The sequence below is a fragment of the Notolepis coatsorum genome, assembly GCF_963971535.1.
Source record: "Notolepis coatsorum genome assembly, chromosome: 2".
Classification (NCBI taxonomy): domain Eukaryota; kingdom Metazoa; phylum Chordata; class Actinopteri; order Aulopiformes; family Paralepididae; genus Notolepis; species Notolepis coatsorum.
This window is the reverse complement of record NC_140166.1, coordinates 46337203-46355210: the sequence shown is the minus strand read 5'-3', so window position 1 is coordinate 46355210 and position 18008 is coordinate 46337203.

Here is an 18008-nt window from a genome sequence, read left to right as displayed (position 1 = left end):
ATAGCAGATAACAAATTAAATGAAGTTCTATCAGTCTTTAATAATATTTTAAAAATTAACCACACTTAAACGTATGAACACTACAAGGTTATTCTAACAATTTAAGTAATCACTCCATTGAAGGCACATTGAAGCTCTAAAAGGCGCTGCTTTTCTATCTTATCTAATATGTTAATTCGAGACTAGTGGCTTCTCCACGTTGATAATTATTCTATCTCTCATTCCTTATCTATATCTTTCCATTGATTTTTATTTTATAACATTTTTTCTTCTCATTACTCTATATTTTTTAAAATATATTTTAACTTACATTGTTCTTTTCCAATGTTCTTCACATTAAGGTGTCAATATTGCTCTACAATCTTTTCCTTTTTTCCTTTTTTCCACACGTTAGTAGAGGGTTCAAATGAATATGTCGATAATAGTTTATTCTCTTTTTTTATTGTTTATTTTATTTTTTCTGTCATTTATCACAACACTTCATTACAGTAAGGGAAGGTGCAAGACCAAAAGCGACATTCTATTGCAATAGAATGGAAATGTTAGATCCTATGGCAATTAGCATAGGTAGATTAAGATTACAATGCTCAGTTTGGGCAATCCGGTGGACTAGGGGAGAAAGTCAATCGCGGAGGATGTGTTCTTGGAACACAGGCCTGTACGACTTTCTGGGTGAGGGGAAATTAGGGGATTTTTATTTGTATATATATATGTTTTTAAGCTCAGCTCTCAACGGGACCTCATTAATTGGATGTACATCTATTGTAGCTTCACACTCCAGAAACATTACCAAAAACTACACAAAAACATGCATAGATTATGGCTAGTTTGAATATAATGGTATGGAACACCGGAGGGATAAACAAACAACACAAACGCAAAAGCGTGCTCACACTGATGAAAAAAGAACATGTGGACGTGGCTTTATTAAGCGAAACGCACATTTTAGAGGAAGACATAAATACGTTAGCGGATAACATATACCATAATATTAGTCACTCTTCTTTTGTTACGAGAACTAGAGGGGTAGCCATAGTCGTCAGACGCAAATTAAATATCGAATTGAAAGGGGTATGGTCGGATGCTGAGGGGCGCATAACTATAGCTAGGATTATACACAATAACAGGAAAATTGCATTAGCAGCGGTATATGCCCCAAATTTGTACGAAGTGGGTTTCTTCACTTCACTAACTGAAGAAATGTTAAACCATCCCGAATACTCATATATAATAGGTGCGGATTTTAATGCCATTTGGAACCCAAGGATGGACAAAACTTACCTTACCTTTTCCAGCGAACAAAAAAATTCATCTAAAGCATTAAAAGATTGGTCGAAATCAACAGGGATGAATGAATGAATGAATGAAAACTTTATTTAACAGATTGCAGAATGGGTACAATACAGTACGGCTCAATACATACAATTGTTAAGGGGATGCAGACCTGAGAAAGACGTTTGTCTTGTTTCCATCAGGGCGGGGGGCACACTGTATAAACAAGTAACACTGTACATTGAGGGGGGGGGGAGGAGACACTGTACAAACAAACACAATTGTACATTGAACTATTGACAAAACCATACTAGGTAAATGACTGTACATTGGAGGGGGTTGGGTTAGGATATTTACAGGGGCCAGTGTTGAATTGCAGTCTCCCGTAGGTGTCCCTTGAGAGAGGTTTTGAAAGTGGGTAGTGATCCACATTCCTTTACAGCTTTGGGTAGGGCGTTCCACATTGATGTGGCATAATTGCGAAACGTGTTTAGTCCCTTATTTGAGCCGAATCTGGGTTTAACATGATTTGTGGAGCTCCCTCTGGTGTTGTGATCGTGGTATTCACTGACCTTTGGGAAGTATTTTGACATGTACATGGGTACCTTGGTCGTGTAGTGTATCTTGTAGACCAGGCCCATTGCAAGTTGTTGTACTCTGTCGTCTACTCTAAGCCATCCTAGGTTGTCGAAGTGGGCAGGGGTGAGGTGGGTTCTAGGAGTAAGGTCAAGCAGTAGTCTGACCAGTTTGTTTTGAGATGTTTGTAATTTTGTTTTTAGCGCCTTTGAGGTGCTTTGGTACCATGAGGTGCAAGCATAGTCGTAGTACCCCTGAATGAGTGCTCCTGCCAGAGTCTTCAGGGTGTTCTTGTTTACCAGAGAGGAGATCCGGTACAAGAATCGAGTTCGTTGGTTGACTTTTTTTATTACATTGGATGCCATTTTGTCACAGGGGTAACTGATTTATGGCGTTCACTTAACCCCATGACCCGCAAGTACTCCTGTCGTTCGTCGAGACACAACACACTATCCAGAATTGATTACGTCTTTGCATCCCCGAGAATATTTGATAAATATGAAGTGGAAATGACACCCAATGCGCAGTCAGACCACTGCTACTTAATCCTGAAAGCTACATTTGGTACACTATCTTCCCGGGACCCAAGATGGCGTTTTAATTATATGCTGCTTAACAACAATGAATTCATTACACAAATTAAAGAAGCCCTCACAATATTCCTACGGGATAATACTAACTCGGTGCAAGATCCCAGAATATTATGGATGTCGGTAAAGACTATGATTAAGGATTTCTCGGATAGATTTTCCTCCATATTGCGCAAAAATCAAAACACAAAACTATCTGAAATGGAAACGCTTTACTCAACGCTTTTTAATTCTTTAAAATACAACAACTCTACTAGACTAGAAAACCAAGTAAACATTCTAAAGACAGAGATCAAAGCAATATACAGACAAAAATCGGAATTGCAAATACGCAGCACAAGACAACAGCAGTACTTCCAAGGCTCTAAACCTAGTCACCTATTAGCCATGCGACTAAGAATTAATGCAAAATTTGCAGATATAACTGCCATTAGGAAACAACAAGCTCTAGTAACAGAACCCAAAATAATAAACGATACATTCAAAGAATTCTACTCTGATTTATATAATTCAGAAACGACCTTTGATCAAGACAAATTAGACACATATCTTAATCAAATTACTCTCCCTAAAATTACGGAGGAAGACGCTAAACAGTTAGAAGTACCGATCACATTAGAAGAACTCAAGGAGGCCATATCCGGAATGAAAAACGGCAAGGCTCCGGGAATTGACGGTATCCCATCAGAAATGTACATTTCTTGCTGGGACATATTTGGACCCTTATTACTAAATATGATCTTATACTCAGTCAAAGAGGGACGTTTCCATAAACACCAAAATACCGCACTCATTTCAGTTCTTCACAAAAAAGACAAAGACCCCACTGAGTGCGGTAGTTACCGTCCTTTAAGCCTCCTTGGAACCGATGTCAAACTGTACTCTAAGATATTAGCCATCAGATTGCAAAAGCATATGACGTCTTTAGTCCATCCGGACCAAACAGGCTTCATAAAAGGTCGTCTGATCAATGATAACATAAGGCGAATACTGCACGTACTAGATGCTGACAAAGAGGACAACACACCTAAGGCGATACTATCCCTGGATGCTATGAAAGCATTTGACAGGTTAGAATGGTCATTTCTATGGGCAGTATTAGAAAGGATGGGGTTAGGAAAAGGATTCATTGATATGATTAAAGTACTATACAAGGACCCATCGGCCAGGATTACAACAGGCACATTCATCTCCGATATCTTTCCGGTATCACGCTCAGCCAGACAGGGTTGCCCTCTTAGTCCCGGACTATTCGATCTATCATTAGAACCTTTAGCACAATTTATAAGACAATCCCAACACATAGAACTAATAGTAATCAAGGGCACACATCTTAAAATTAGTTTATATGCGGACAACGTAATATTGTTCATGCAAAACCCCAACAACACATTGCCGCATATACTCAAGTTGATAGAAAACTTTGGTGATTTATCGGGATTTAAAATAAATTGGCCTAAGTCGGCGTTTCTTCCTCTTAACACCAGTGCAAAAAAAGACACAACCCTCCCAGGTGCGATACCCATGGTCAAACATTTCAGATGCTTGGGTGTGGAAATATTTCCCACCATAAGACAAACGGTGAAGCACAATTACACAAAAATACAGAACAAAATCAAAGACGACCTGGACAGGTGGGCAAAACTTAAAAACTCAGTACAGGCAAGGGTATCAATAGTTAAGATGGATGTATTACCAAGAATCAATTTCTTCAGCTTAATGCTTCCGTTACCTCCTCCAGAGGGCTACTGGAAAAGATTACAAACCTCCACATACAAATTTATTTGGAATAACAAACCACCTCGCATAAAAAGATCCACCGCACAGAGAAATAAAGCAGACGGTGGCATGGCAGTCCCAGATTTTTTACAATATTTTAAGGCCTTCACTTTAAGACCAGTGAAGATATGGTCTGATCCCCAGGCTTTGGTATCTTGGAGAGAATTAGAAGAAAACATGGTAGCCCCACAGAGACTGGAAGACATAGCACACACTAAACTTTCAATCAAACATTGTGAGCGAGAATTTGGCCCAATAATTACCCATGCAATCAGAACATGGCGGGAAACACAAAAGAAATATCCTAAACCTCAAGAATGGCATAATCACACTCCCATATTCAATAACAATGCACTCTTAATGGGAAAACGACCTATAAGATTCCCTATATGGGAAGAGAAAGGCATACACACATTAGGGGATATTTTTAATAACAAGGGCCTCTGTAGTTATGTCGAAATATGTATAAAGTTTAACCTCACCGAGTCCACATGGCTTTTTTACATACAGTTACGACTTTGTATGAGATCTCACGGTGTTCCATTACTCGTACCAATTGAACACCACAGATACCACAAATTTTTCTATGAAAGAGATACATTGGGAGGTTTTGTATCAAGTTTTTATTATCAATTACTAACGTCCTCGTATGAAACCCTTCAAATAGACACTGTCTGGAGGAGGGATATACCAGACCTGGAATATGACTTTGATTGGCAAGGAGCCTGGGCAAATGTCCGACTTACATCAAGGAACCCGGATCATCAACAAATCAATCTGAACTATATTCACAGGACATACTTAACTCCTATAAGGCTGTGCAAAATGGGGCTTATACAAGACTCCAAATGCTCCCAATGTACAAATGGGGACGAAGGAACATTTATGCACATGTATTGGGACTGCCCACCAGTTAAGGCATTCTGGAAAGATGTATCCCAACAATTATCAACACTCGTATTTTGGAATATACCTGTACACCCCGCGGTATTACTATTGAATGATGTTTTTGAGTTTGCAGTGAATCCACAACTAAAAAGATTGGTTTTATCGGGTATCACAGTAGCTAAAAAACTGATCGCATCACGTTGGTTTCAACCGGAAAAAATTTGCCGAAAAGTGTGGTTTCTTACATATCTTGATGTGATATATCAAGAAATATCTACAGCAAGAATTCTGGGGCTCAATGAATCCAAAATGTCAATGTGGTTAGAAGTGGTGGAGAGAATAAAAGCTAGCTTATAATGGTGGTGTCTGGTTAGGAGTGAGGGATAATGGAGGTACTATCCAAGAGGGGGTCTGGGAGGGGGGGGTTTGAGCTGGAGCATATGTGTGTAGGGTTTTAGAAAATAGGTATTAGGGGTATATTATATACTAACATTTATATAATTGTAATTTCGCTGGATATACACTGTATACGGCTAAAATGTTATTATAGACTATTTTTGTTTTATCCTGTTTCTGTACTTGCATATATTATAACCACCTTTACTGAAAGTTTCATTATGCATTGTGTGTTGAGTACTGACTTTTAATAATTTTTTGTTTTGCAATAATAAAAAAAATATAAAAAAAAAGAAATACGGGACTTAGCGTCTACCCATCTCCCTCCTCCTCCATCTCTTCCCCCACCTTCCCTCCTCCTACTTCACCTCCTCACTACGCCACCTCCTCTCCTTATACTCCTCCTCCTCCTCTCCTCCACCTTCCCTCCTGCTACTTCACCTATTCTACCTCCTCCTCATTTGTAAGTTTTGCATTACGTACGGCTGTCCTTAAGAATGCTACATGCTTGGACTCTGGTCCCTCAATATTATATATAACGTGCTGGAGAAACTCCCATGCATGAACACACTGCCTGGGGTACTTTATGTCAAATACATAAAATGCTTTAAAACACGTATCAACTGCCCCGAGCATTGTGCTTTCAGGGTATGCCCGACCTGCATAGATCACGAATGCCTGAGCACAACATGTGTGTGGTTCTCCCAGCACCAAAACCGAGGGAGAGGGTCTTGCCTGCTGGAGGTACTCCACCATATTTGTCCCAACCTAAAACAAGCACATAAGCAAAGAAAGAATGTTAAATACAGGTGAATCTTGGGTTGACAGCAAATCATAAGCAAGATAACAGGTTTATACCAACTATACAAGGGAGCTAAATTAAATCAAGTTTTTTTTTCTCATGCCAATGGAATGTGCAATGACATTTTGGAGTGCTCAAAACAGTGGTTTTAACTTGTCTTTGTAAATGAGGGAAACCTCAATGCCTTTTCGAGTTTAAATAGAGGTTATGGGGGCCTGGGGGACTTTGGTTGTCAGACCTTGGCTTGGTGATGCAACCAAACTCTGTGGGTGCAACCTATAGGCTCTCTGAAGCAGCAGATAGGCTCTCTGAAGCAGCAGATAGGCTCCCTGAAGCAGCAGATATGCTCTCTGAAGCAGTTAGGCTCTCTGAAGCAGCAGTTAGGCTCTCTGAAGCAGCAGATAGGCTCAAGCAGCAGATAGGCTCTCTGAAGCAGCAGATAGGCTCTCTGAAGCAGATAAGCTCTCTGAAGCAGCAGATAGGCTCTCTGAAGCAGCAGATAGGCTCTCTGAAGCAGCAGTTAGGCTCTCTGAAGCAGATAGGCTCTCTGAAGCAGCAGTTAGGCTCTCTGAAGCAGCAGTTAGGCTCTCTGAAGCAGCAGATAGGCTCTCTGAAGCAGCAGATAGGCTCTCTGAAGCAGCAGATAGGCTCTCTGAAGCAGCAGTTAGGCTCTCTGAAGCAGCAGATAGGCTCTCTGGAGCAGATAAGCTCTCTGAAGCAGCAGATAGGCTCTCTGAAGCAGCGGATAGGCTCTCTGAAGCAGCAGATAGGCTCTCTGAAGCAGCAGATAGGCTCTCTGAAGCAGCAGTTAGGCTCTCTGAAGCAGCAGATAGGCTCTCTGAAGCAGCGGATAGGCTCTCTGAAGCAGCAGATAGGCTCTCTGAAGCAGCAGATAGGCTCTCTGAAGCAGCAGTTAGGCTCTCTACATCAGAGAGGCTCTCTGAAGCAGCAGATAGGCTCTCTGAAGCAGCAGATAGGCTCTCTGAAGCAGCAGATAGGCTCTCTGAAGCAGCAGTTAGGCTCTCTGAAGCAGCAGATAAGCTCTCTGGAGCAGATAGGCTCTCTGAAGCAGCAGATAGGCTCTCTGAAGCAGCAGTTAGGCTCTCTGAAGCAGCAGATAGGCTCTCTGAAGCAGCAGTTAGGCTCTCTGAAGCAGCAGATAGGCTCTCTGAAGCAGCAGTTAGGCTCTCTGAAGCAGCAGTTAGGCTCTCTGAAGCAGCAGTTAGGCTCTCTACAGCAGATAGGCTCTCTGAAGCAGCAGTTAGGCTCTCTGAAGCAGCAGATAGGCTCTCTGAAGCAGCAGTTAGGCTCTCTGAAGCAGCAGATAGGCTCTCTGAAGCAGCAGATAGGCTCTCTGAAGCAGCAGTTAGGCTCTCTACAGCAGATAGGCTCTCTGAAGCAGCAGTTAGGCTCTCTGAAGCAGCAGATAGGCTCTCTGAAGCAGCAGATAGGCTCTCTGAAGCAGCAGATAGGCTCTCTGAAGCAGCAGTTAGGCTCTCTGAAGCAGCAGATAAGCTCTCTGGAGCAGATAGGCTCTCTGAAGCAGCAGTTAGGCTCTCTGAAGCAGCAGTTAGGCTCTCTGAAGCAGCAGATAGGCTCTCTGAAGCAGCAGATAGGCTCTCTGAAGCAGCAGATAGGCTCTCTGAAGCAGCAGTTAGGCTCTCTGAAGCAGCAGATAAGCTCTCTGGAGCAGATAGGCTCTCTGAAGCAGCAGATAGGCTCTCTGAAGCAGCAGATAGGCTCTCTGAAGCAGCAGATAGGCTCTCTGAAGCAGCAGATAGGCTCTCTGAAGCAGAAGTTAGGCTCTCTGAAGCAGAAGTTAGGCTCTCTGAAGCAGCAGTTAGGCTCTCTGAAGCAGATAGGCTCTCTGAAGCAGCAGATAGGCTCTCTGAAGCAGCAGATAGGCTCTCTGAAGCAGCAGATAGGCTCTCTGAAGCAGCAGTTAGGCTCTCTGAAGCAGCATATAGGCTCTCTGAAGCAGCAGTTAGGCTCTCTGAAGCAGCAGTTAGGCTCTCTGAAGCAGATAGGCTCTCTGAAGCAGCAGTTAGGCTCTCTGAAGCAGCAGTTAGGCTCTCTGAAGCAGCAGATAGGCTCTCTGAAGCAGCAGATATGCTCTCTGAAGCAGCAGTTAGGCTCTCTGAAGCAGCAGTTAGGCTCTCTGAAGCAGCAGATAGGCTCTCTGAAGCAGCAGTTAGGCTCTCTGAAGCAGCAGATAGGCTCTCTGAAGCGGCAGATAGGCTCTCTGAAGCAGCAGATAGGCTCTCTGAAGCAGCAGATAGGCTCTCTGAAGCAGCAGTTAGGCTCTCTACAGCAGATAGGCTCTCTGAAGCAGCAGTTAGGCTCTGCAGCAGATAGGCTCTCTGAAGCAGCAGATAGGCTCTCTGAAGCAGATAGGCTCTCTGAAGCAGCAGTTAGGCTCTCTGAAGCAGCAGATAGGCTCTCTGAAGCAGCAGATAGGCTCTCTGAAGCAGCAGATAGGCTCTCTGAAGCAGAAGATAGGCTCTCTGAAGCAGCAGATAGGCTCTCTGAAGCAGCAGTTAGGCTCTCTGAAGCAGCAGATAGGCTCTCTGAAGCAGCAGTTAGGCTCTCTGAAGCAGCAGTTAGGCTCTCTGAAGCAGCAGATAGGCTCTCTGAAGCAGCAGATAGGCTCTCTGAAGCAGCAGATAGGCTCTCTGAAGCAGCAGTTAGGCTCTCTGAAGCAGCAGTTAGGCTCTCTGAAGCAGATAGGCTCTCTGAAGCAGATAGGCTCTCTGAAGCAGCAGTTAGGCTCTCTGAAGCAGCAGATAGGCTCTCTGAAGCAGCAGATAGGCTCTCTGAAGCAGCAGATAGGCTCTCTGAAGCAGCAGATAGGCTCTCTGAAGCAGCAGTTAGGCTCTCTGAAGCAGATAGGCTCTCTGAAGCAGCAGATAGGCTCTCTGAAGCAGCAGACCCCTTGCAAATGGGTGTAGCATTCCCTGAGGGGGAGGAGCTGCGCATTATATGGCTTTTTTTGCTTACCTTGCTTCCTCTAGAACTCCACCCCTCTTTTGCGAACTCCAAAAGCGGTACTGCTGGTTCTGGTGAGGGGAGGTACTGGTGGTTCGTGTGAGGGGAGGTACTGGTGGTTCTGGTGAGGGGAGGTACTGCTGGTTCTGGTGAGGGGAGGTACTGCTGGTTCTGGTGAGGGGAGGTACTGCTGGTTCTGGTGAAGGGAGGTGCTGGTTCTGGTGAGGGGAGGTACTGCTGGTTCTGGTGAGGGGAGGTACTGCTGGTTCTGGTGAGGGGGGTACTGGTGGTGCCTCCTCATCGATATCTTGATCTGAAAGACAAAGACAGAAAACAAAGAAAGACTTTTACAGTAATTTCAGTGCCATCCAGTGCAGCAAACTCCAACACAGGACCAGGCTGGCAGGACCAGAGACCAGGACAAGAACAGGATGATAACCAAGATGAAGAACAGAATAATTTGTGTGTGCATGCATGTGTGTTGAAACCCTACTGAACAATACTGCTTAGTCATGGAAACATTTTCATGGTCAAGAAAGTACTAGCTCTTCAGCATTGAAAATATTAGCAGCCTGATTTGGTACATTAGGTGGCTGGGCCAGGGCCTGGTTGTCGTTATGTTCTCCTTGCAAGTGCTTTCTGTAAGACCGAATGAAAGAAAATGTTCTGCTACAAACTCCCTCACAACATTGGATATAAGTGGATGAAGCGTTTATATTGTGTGCTACTCGTAAATGTGAAAAGAGAGACTTGGCATCACCAGGATCACTTTTGCATTTAAAGCATGTATACGCCATCTGCCTTGATATGTTAGAACTCTTAACTTAGTGATCACTTACAAATTCTCTGTAAAGTTTTGAGAACTTGAGCCGGGGGCCTATTTTGGGGATGAGGTTCCGGATTGTTTCGTCATCTAAAAGTTGAAACGCCTCCTCATCAATATCTTTATCTGAAAGACAAAAGACAGAAAACAAAGAAAGACTTTTACAGTCCAGGCAGCAAACTCCAACACAGGACCAGAGACCAGAACAAGAACAGGATGAGAACCAAGATGAAGAACAGAATAATGTGTGTGCATGTGTGTTGAAACCCTATACTGCTTTGTCATGGAAACATTTTCATGGTCAAGAAAGTAAAAATGCTCACCTTTAAAACTGTCTGTGAGCTCTGGCAATTGCCACTCAATAAATGTTTCTGTGACAAAGCTGTCCATCAAGACTGGCCTGAAACAAAAGAAAGCAATGTGGAAATGAACACATCTGCAATTAATTAATGCCTCATGCCCAAGTACTCAGCCACGTGTGCACGATAGGCCAAGTACTAGCTGACATAGCAGCCTAGAATATTTAGCACTGAATTCAGGTGTAAAAAGCCTCACCACATGTCTGGCTTCCGCAGTCTACTGCTTAATTTAGTATAGGATGTTGTAAATTGATGCCCGAATCGCGGGACATTAGAGAGATGATGGAAAATGTAGACCTCAAAATGGCGCAAAATGGCTCTAAATCACAGTATGTAGCTAGCTAGCCAACCAGCTATGTCACCGCATTGAGAGGACAACAGCTTTATTACACACATATGGTTAATAAAGATATCAATCATATAACGTTACACAGCTATAGATAATCTCCAGTTAATCTGGTATCATTACAACCCAAAACACGGTAAAATTTGCAATAACAGTAACGTTACTAGTACTGGTTAACTAGGCCTAGCTACTAGCCAGAACCTTTGTAATACTCATAGACTTGGTCACTTTCGGTAGCATGCTTGAACGGTAATGATTTATGTGTCGTGTCGTGTCGTGTCGTGTGGCTTATTTATTAATAGAGGTTACCACATATTTTTACAAGGTTAGAGATGAACCGATTATAGAAATGAGTAGCTAAGTTGCAACTTGCGGTGGATAGCTAGCTAGCTGATGACGCGACAGATAGCTGTGAAGAGCTAGCTAATTTAGTTCCACAACGTTCACAGTGCATGGTTAACACGACGCAATATGTACAATGGATGGGTTGAGAAATAAATACTGTGCTAACGAAACGAGATCTTACCTTGAGTCAGTGAAGTCTTTTCCGTGATCGTGAAGAGGGTTTGTTGGATCGTGTTGACTGTGAACGTGGGACCGTGTTGACTGTGAACATGACCGTCTGACTGACTGGAACATATAGTTCCCAGTGGGGGAGGGGTGTAGCTTTGCAGATCCCGGCGGAAACACCCAGCTCTCTGACCCAACACATGGGTTATGTCTCAGAAAATTGACCCATAATTATTATAACTCACAAATTGGGTCAAAATTGGGTCAAAATTAAATCTCAATAACCCAAATAATGGTTATGCTCAGAGAATTAACCCATAATTTTAACCCAACACGATTAACCAAGAAATTGGGTTATAGAATTGACCCATCTGTTTTTAGTGTGTATTATGTGCATTACACAAACTAAAAACAGATATTACATTACATTACACAAACTAAAAACAGATATTACATTACATTACACAAACTAAAAACAGATATTACATTACATTACACAAACTAAAAACAGATATTACATTACATTACACAAACTAAAAACAGATATTACATTACATTACACAAACTAAAAACCGATATTGTCTGAATTACTAGCAGAAAGAAATGCACCACCTGATAGTAATTTATTAATTTCTTAGGATTTCTTTTGGTCTAATAAATGTTAAAGGTTCTTAGATGGATCCCCTGGTGCCTCCTCCTCCTCTTCCTGCTCCTCCTCCTCCTGCTCCTCCTCCTCCTCCTCCTGCTCCTCCTCCTCCTCCTGCTCCTTCTCTTCCTAATCCTCCTCCTCCTCTTCCTCCTCCTCCTCCTCTTCCTCCTCCTCCTCCTCCTCCTCCTCCTCCTCCTCCTCCTCCTCCTCCTCCTCCTCCTGCTCCTAATCCTTCTCTTCCTAATCCTCCTCCTCCTCTTCTTCCTCCTTTTCCTCCTCCTCCTCCTCCTGCTCCTAATGCTTCTCTTCCTAATCCTCCTTCTCCTCCTCTTCCTCCTCTTCCTCATCCTCCTCCTGCTCCTCCTCCTGCTCCTAATCCTTCTCTTCCTAATCCTCCTCCTCCTCTTCCTCCTCCTCCTCCTCTTCCTCCTCATCCCCCTCCTGCTCCTAATCCTTCTCTTCCTAATCCTCCTCCTCTTCTTCCTCCTCCTCCTCCTCCTGCTCCTCCTCCTGCTCCTGCTCATCATTCTCCTCCTCCTTTTCCTCCTCCTCCTGCTCCTAATCCTTCTCTTCCTAATCCTCCTCCTCTTCCTCCTCATCCTCCTCCTCCTGCTCCTCCTCCTGCTCCTGCTCCTCCTCCTCCTCTTCCTCCTCCTCCTCCTGCTCCTCCTCCTCCTCCTGCTCCTCCTCCTCCTGCTCCTAATCCTCCTCCTCTTCCTCCTCCTCCTCTTCCTCCTCCTCTTCCTCCTCCTCCTCCTCCTGCTCCTCCTCCTCCTGCTCCTCTTCCTCCTCCTCCTCCTCCTGCTCCTAATCCTTCTCTTCCTAATCCTCCTCCTCCTCTTCTTCCTCTTCCCTCCTCCTCCTCCTCCTCCTCCTGCTCCTCCTCCTCCTCCTCCTGCTCCTGCTCCTGCTCCTGCTCCTGCTCCTCCTCCTCCTGCTCCTGCTCCTGCTCCTCCTCCTGCTCCTGCTCCTGCTCCTGCTCCTGCTCCTCCTCCTGCTCCTCCTCCTCCTGCTCCTCCTCCTCCTCCTGCTCCTGCTCCTGCTCCTGCTCCTGCTCCTGCTCCTGCTCCTGCTCCTGCTCCTGCTCCTCCTCCTCCTCCTCCTCCTCCTCCTCCTCCTCCACGGGGAGCGGCGTACTGGCTCATGTTAGGCAGGCCATGCATTATGCAGCAGCTTAGGCCAAAGCGCTGGAACTCCATGTCCTCGGCTACAGTCCACTTGTCGCTGCTCTGGTTGTAGCGCTCCACGTTGGAGAGGTGGTTGAGGTCATTGAGGCCCCCGACCACGAGGAGGAGGTCGTCCAGCACCGCGATGCCAAAGTAGCTGCGGGGGGTGAGCATGGCGGGCAGGGCGCGCCAGGAGTCAGTCAAGGGGCTGTAGGTCTCCGCACTATGCAGGTAGTGTTCGGGTCTGTCCTGTCCTCCTACCTGAGGACAGGACACATGAGAGGACTGTTTTAGTGTGTGGTTAAGGCAGGCAGACACTTTATTAATCCACTTAGGCAAATTAGGGCATCACAGAAGCATTGAAAGGCAAATGATACATATCTATAAAAATATCTAGTATAAAGCATTTGTCTCTGTGTGCACCTACCACATAGACTTGTCCTCCGTACGCAGCGGCTCGCACTCCGGCACGCCTGCTGCTCATGGGGGCGATCAGAGTCCACTGGTCAGTGTCTGGGCTGTAGCACTCAGCTGTGAGCAGACACTTCCTCCCGGTGAAGCCACCACAGATGTAAACCTGTAATAAGAAAGAATATTCTAATTTAGTTTATATATTCCATTTTATTTCATTCTACTTTAATTGTCTGTTAATGTTGATGCACCAAAGGACCCAGACACATCTTTTGTATGTGCAAGCTTACTTGGCAATAAAGACATTTATGATTTCTGATCTAACGTTCCTTGTGTTCATCTACCACCATGTGTCCCTCAGTTCCACCCACCTTGCCCTGGAGGGCTGCTGCCCCGGTGTTGCTCCTGTGCTCCAGCATGGGTGAGATCACTGTCCACTGGTTGGTTTCAGGCTCGTAGCGCTCGGCGGTGTTCAGTACGTCTCCGTGTCGCCCTCCCATGGCATAGATACAGCCGTCCAACGCGACCACGCTGACGAGACCGCGGCGTGAGTGCATGGGAGCCACCTGCAGCCAGCTGCGAGTGACGGGGTTGAACCTGCGCACACTGCTGAGACACTTATTTAGGTCGTCGTGGCCGCCGACGCAGTAGACCAGACCGTGGAGATAAGCGGTGCCATGGCCACCCTGGGGACTCTCCGCCTCAATGCTCACGTCCCTCCATCCACCGGCTCGGATATCGTAAGCCTCCATGCCATTGGTAAAGCTGTGTTTGGTAATGCCTCCGATGGCCAATAGGACCTCCTGGGGCAGACGCGGACGTGTCAGGGGGTTTGGGAGCCTGTCGGAGCCAGTGGGGTTCAGGACGCTGAGGATGAGGGGCCTGCAGTCGTGGCTGTCCCTCACCACAGGGTTGTTTTGGACGTTGTTCAGCAAGTAGTCAGGCCTCATCAATCCCATGCGAACCTGGGAAGAGACAAGCAGACAGCGGGTACAACTTAGACATCGGTTGTAGACGGTTTCTGTTGCTAGGGAACAGTTTGGACCCAAATGTTTGAGAACCACTGTACTAGGGAACCTAGTGTTGTTTTAATGTAATGCACAGTAATACAATTAGTTACCTTGGGCAACAGCAAAGGGATGTGTGTTTTACATGTTCTCTGCTGTCACCAGCACAAAGCGTGTGTAGGCGTACTCTATGATGAGCTGCATCATACCCAGGGACACCCCAGGGATAGTGTAGACTGGTTTCACTGAGTTGCTCCAGCGAGTGAAGAGGGCTCTGTGGGACGCAGTTCGCTGCGACAATACAGAAGGTTAACCTGTTCACTGCCACACGACAGAAGATTAACCCATTCACTACCACACTACCACATGGTTAACCCTTTCACTGCGACAATACAGAAGGTTAACCCTTTCACTGTGACACTACAGAAGGTTAACCCTTTCACTACCACACTCACTACAGAAGGTAACCCTTTCACTACCACACTCACCACACTCACTTAACCTTCTGCAGTGTGGTAGTGAAAGGGTTAAAAACATAACGAACAGAAAGCTATAGCCTACAATATTAGTTTTGCAAGTTTCTTAGCTATGCATTAGCTAACATGCTCCATCTTCATTTTAGTTCTAAACAATTCTTTTGCCATAAATACTACTTTTCCTCCTGTGGTGTCGTGTCTAACCTGGAGATATTGACAGTATATATACCTTGGTCAGGGTGCTACTATAATATTTCATGGTTTAACTAGCTACAGGTATGTTGTTAGGTTTCTCTCCTTGGTTGCACATGACTGTGTGTTTCCCTTCTGCGAGCGTGACTCTGTCTGTAGAGGGAGAACGGTCATTTATATGAGGAGTTTGGCAGAAGAGATGCCTTGGATTGCACAAATAACCGCTTGAAAATAAGGGAAACAGGCTTCAAGTGGATATATTGGTCATTGGTGTTATGGTCATTGGTACATTTTGTACTTTTAAAACCCTATATGTTCTGTCCCTTTTAACAATTCACAATTGTCTTTACTCTGTTTTGATGCTCTGGGATTGCTGAAATAACAGCTGGAAAAGAAGGGGAAACAGGCTTCAAGTTGATATATTGGTCATTGGTGTTATGGTCATTGGTACGGTGAAGGAATGCCCATCTATAAAGGTTTGCGCTTGTTAAGTTGGACATTTGGGTACAGGGCTTAAGAGAGCAGGCGGAGTTATGTGGGTCATAAGCACACTCACACACTAGGCTATAAAACTGTCTGGATTTAATGGGATGATTAACGCCCCTCAGACTGCTGAGCAAAATATGAGGTAATCTGACTCCCCAATCCCAGTCAAAACATGCCCAATGTGAGGGCAACCCACACTCTGCTCAAATTACTAGGGAGCCTTTGCCATTCTGCATCACGATTCAATAATGTTTTGTGCACAAAAAGTGCTATTTAGAATGACTTTCAATTTACAAGCCTCGTTATTAAAGGGACACTTCACATTTAAAAAAAAAAAACTAAGGCTGTGTGGAGTCGACTATGTTTTAGATTGTTTACATTTTGGGCAGATTCCTCTAAATCAGTGGTCACCAACCCGTCGATCTTGATCGACTGGTCGATCTTTGAGACTGTCCCTGTAGATCTTTCCATGAAAATTAAAAATTAAAAAAAAAAAAAAAAAAAAAAACGTGTTTTTTTTTCTTTTTCTTTTTTTAGATCTTACCCTGAGAGTCCACATTACAGTTCTACATTTGTTTTGATGTGAAAAGTGATGCTGCACTTAGCACTGACTGAGAAAGTACACATACAGTTCTACTTTTGTTTTGATGTGAAAATGATGCTGCACTTAGCACTGACTGAGAAAGTACACATTACAGTTCTACTTTATAAAATGCTAATTGTAAATATGTTTGTCAATGTTAATAATATAAGAGAGTCCACATTACAGTTCTACTTTTGTTCTGATGTGAAAAGTGATGCTGCACTTAGCACTGACTGCACTTAGCACTGACTGAGAAAGTACACATTACAGTTCTACTTTATAAAATGCTAATTGTAAATATGTTTGTCAATGTTAATAATATGAGAAAGTCCACATTACAGTTCTACTTTTGTTTTGATGTGAAAAGTGATGCTGCATAAGACTTAGCACTGACTGAGAAAGTACATAATAGTTCTACTTTGACGTTTTAATGTTGGACCAAAGCATTGCATGTAATTAGAATACAGGCAAATAAAAGTCATTTAGTTTAAAGTACAATCTTGGCTGTCTTTTTCTCTCAACGCTTCAATAGGTAGATCTTGCCTTCACCAAAAAAAAAAGTGATCTTGGGCTTAAAAAGGTTGGTGACCACTGCTCTAAATGATGGGTTTCCAATCCTTTTTTTTAGCAGGCAACACCGACTGAGGTAAGAGAAGTGCCCCAACTGACCCCTGATATGTGAAAGAAATGAAAATGGTCCATTCACTTTGTCCTGATGTTTGTGTTTTATTTCTAACAGAGAATAGAAATCAAGCTAATTAATTATTGGTTTTAGAATATCTAATATTTTGTAATTGTATCTATTATTAGGATCCGCTTTTTTCTAGGGGCATTTTCTTTTACATCAAGGGACCCCACAATGGTTTGACCATTAAGAGCATATCCCATTGGAATAGAATAGGCTGAGGAAATGGATTTAACCAAGGGACTTAAAACACACAAGTGACAAAAGAAATACCCTTTAAAACAGGATATTAAACAGCTAATAAACATTTAGAGGCGCATACAGTAGGTGTTCTCCTTTAAACCCTTGAGGACGGTGCGCTTAACCCTTTCACTAGTAGCGAAAGGGTTAACCTTCTGTAGTGTGGTTGTGAAAGGGTTAACCCTGTGTCGTGTGTGGCAGTGAAAAGGGTTAACCTTCTGTATTGTATAAATATGCATGATCAAGTTCAACAACGTGTGAATATTTGATATTCCTTAATTCCAAATTGAAATTACGAGATAAAAATCATAAATAAAATGGGGTCGTGGTATAAAAAAGTTTGAGAACCCCTGCACTAAAATCTGTGATTTTCATACCACTAACGGTTACTAAGTACGTACATCATTTATGAATTCAAAAAGGCTGAGAACTAGGGATGTCCGATATTATCGGCCTACCGATATTGGCATAACAATGTGATATCGAAAAATATCGGTATCGGTTTGAAAAATAAAAAAATAAACATTTATTTAACCTTTATTTACCCAGGCAAGCAAGTAAGAACAAATTATTATTTTATTTATTGTCAAAGTATGCATAATGTTGTGTTAATTACACGACAAGATATATGTAATGTTAATTACCTGACATTATTCCGTTTTTTGGGGAGGGAAACCCTGCATATATCGGTATCGGTTGATATCGGTTGATATCGGTATCGGAAATTAAGAGTTGGACAATATCGGTATATCGGTATCGGTAAAAAAGTCAATATCAAGCATCCCTA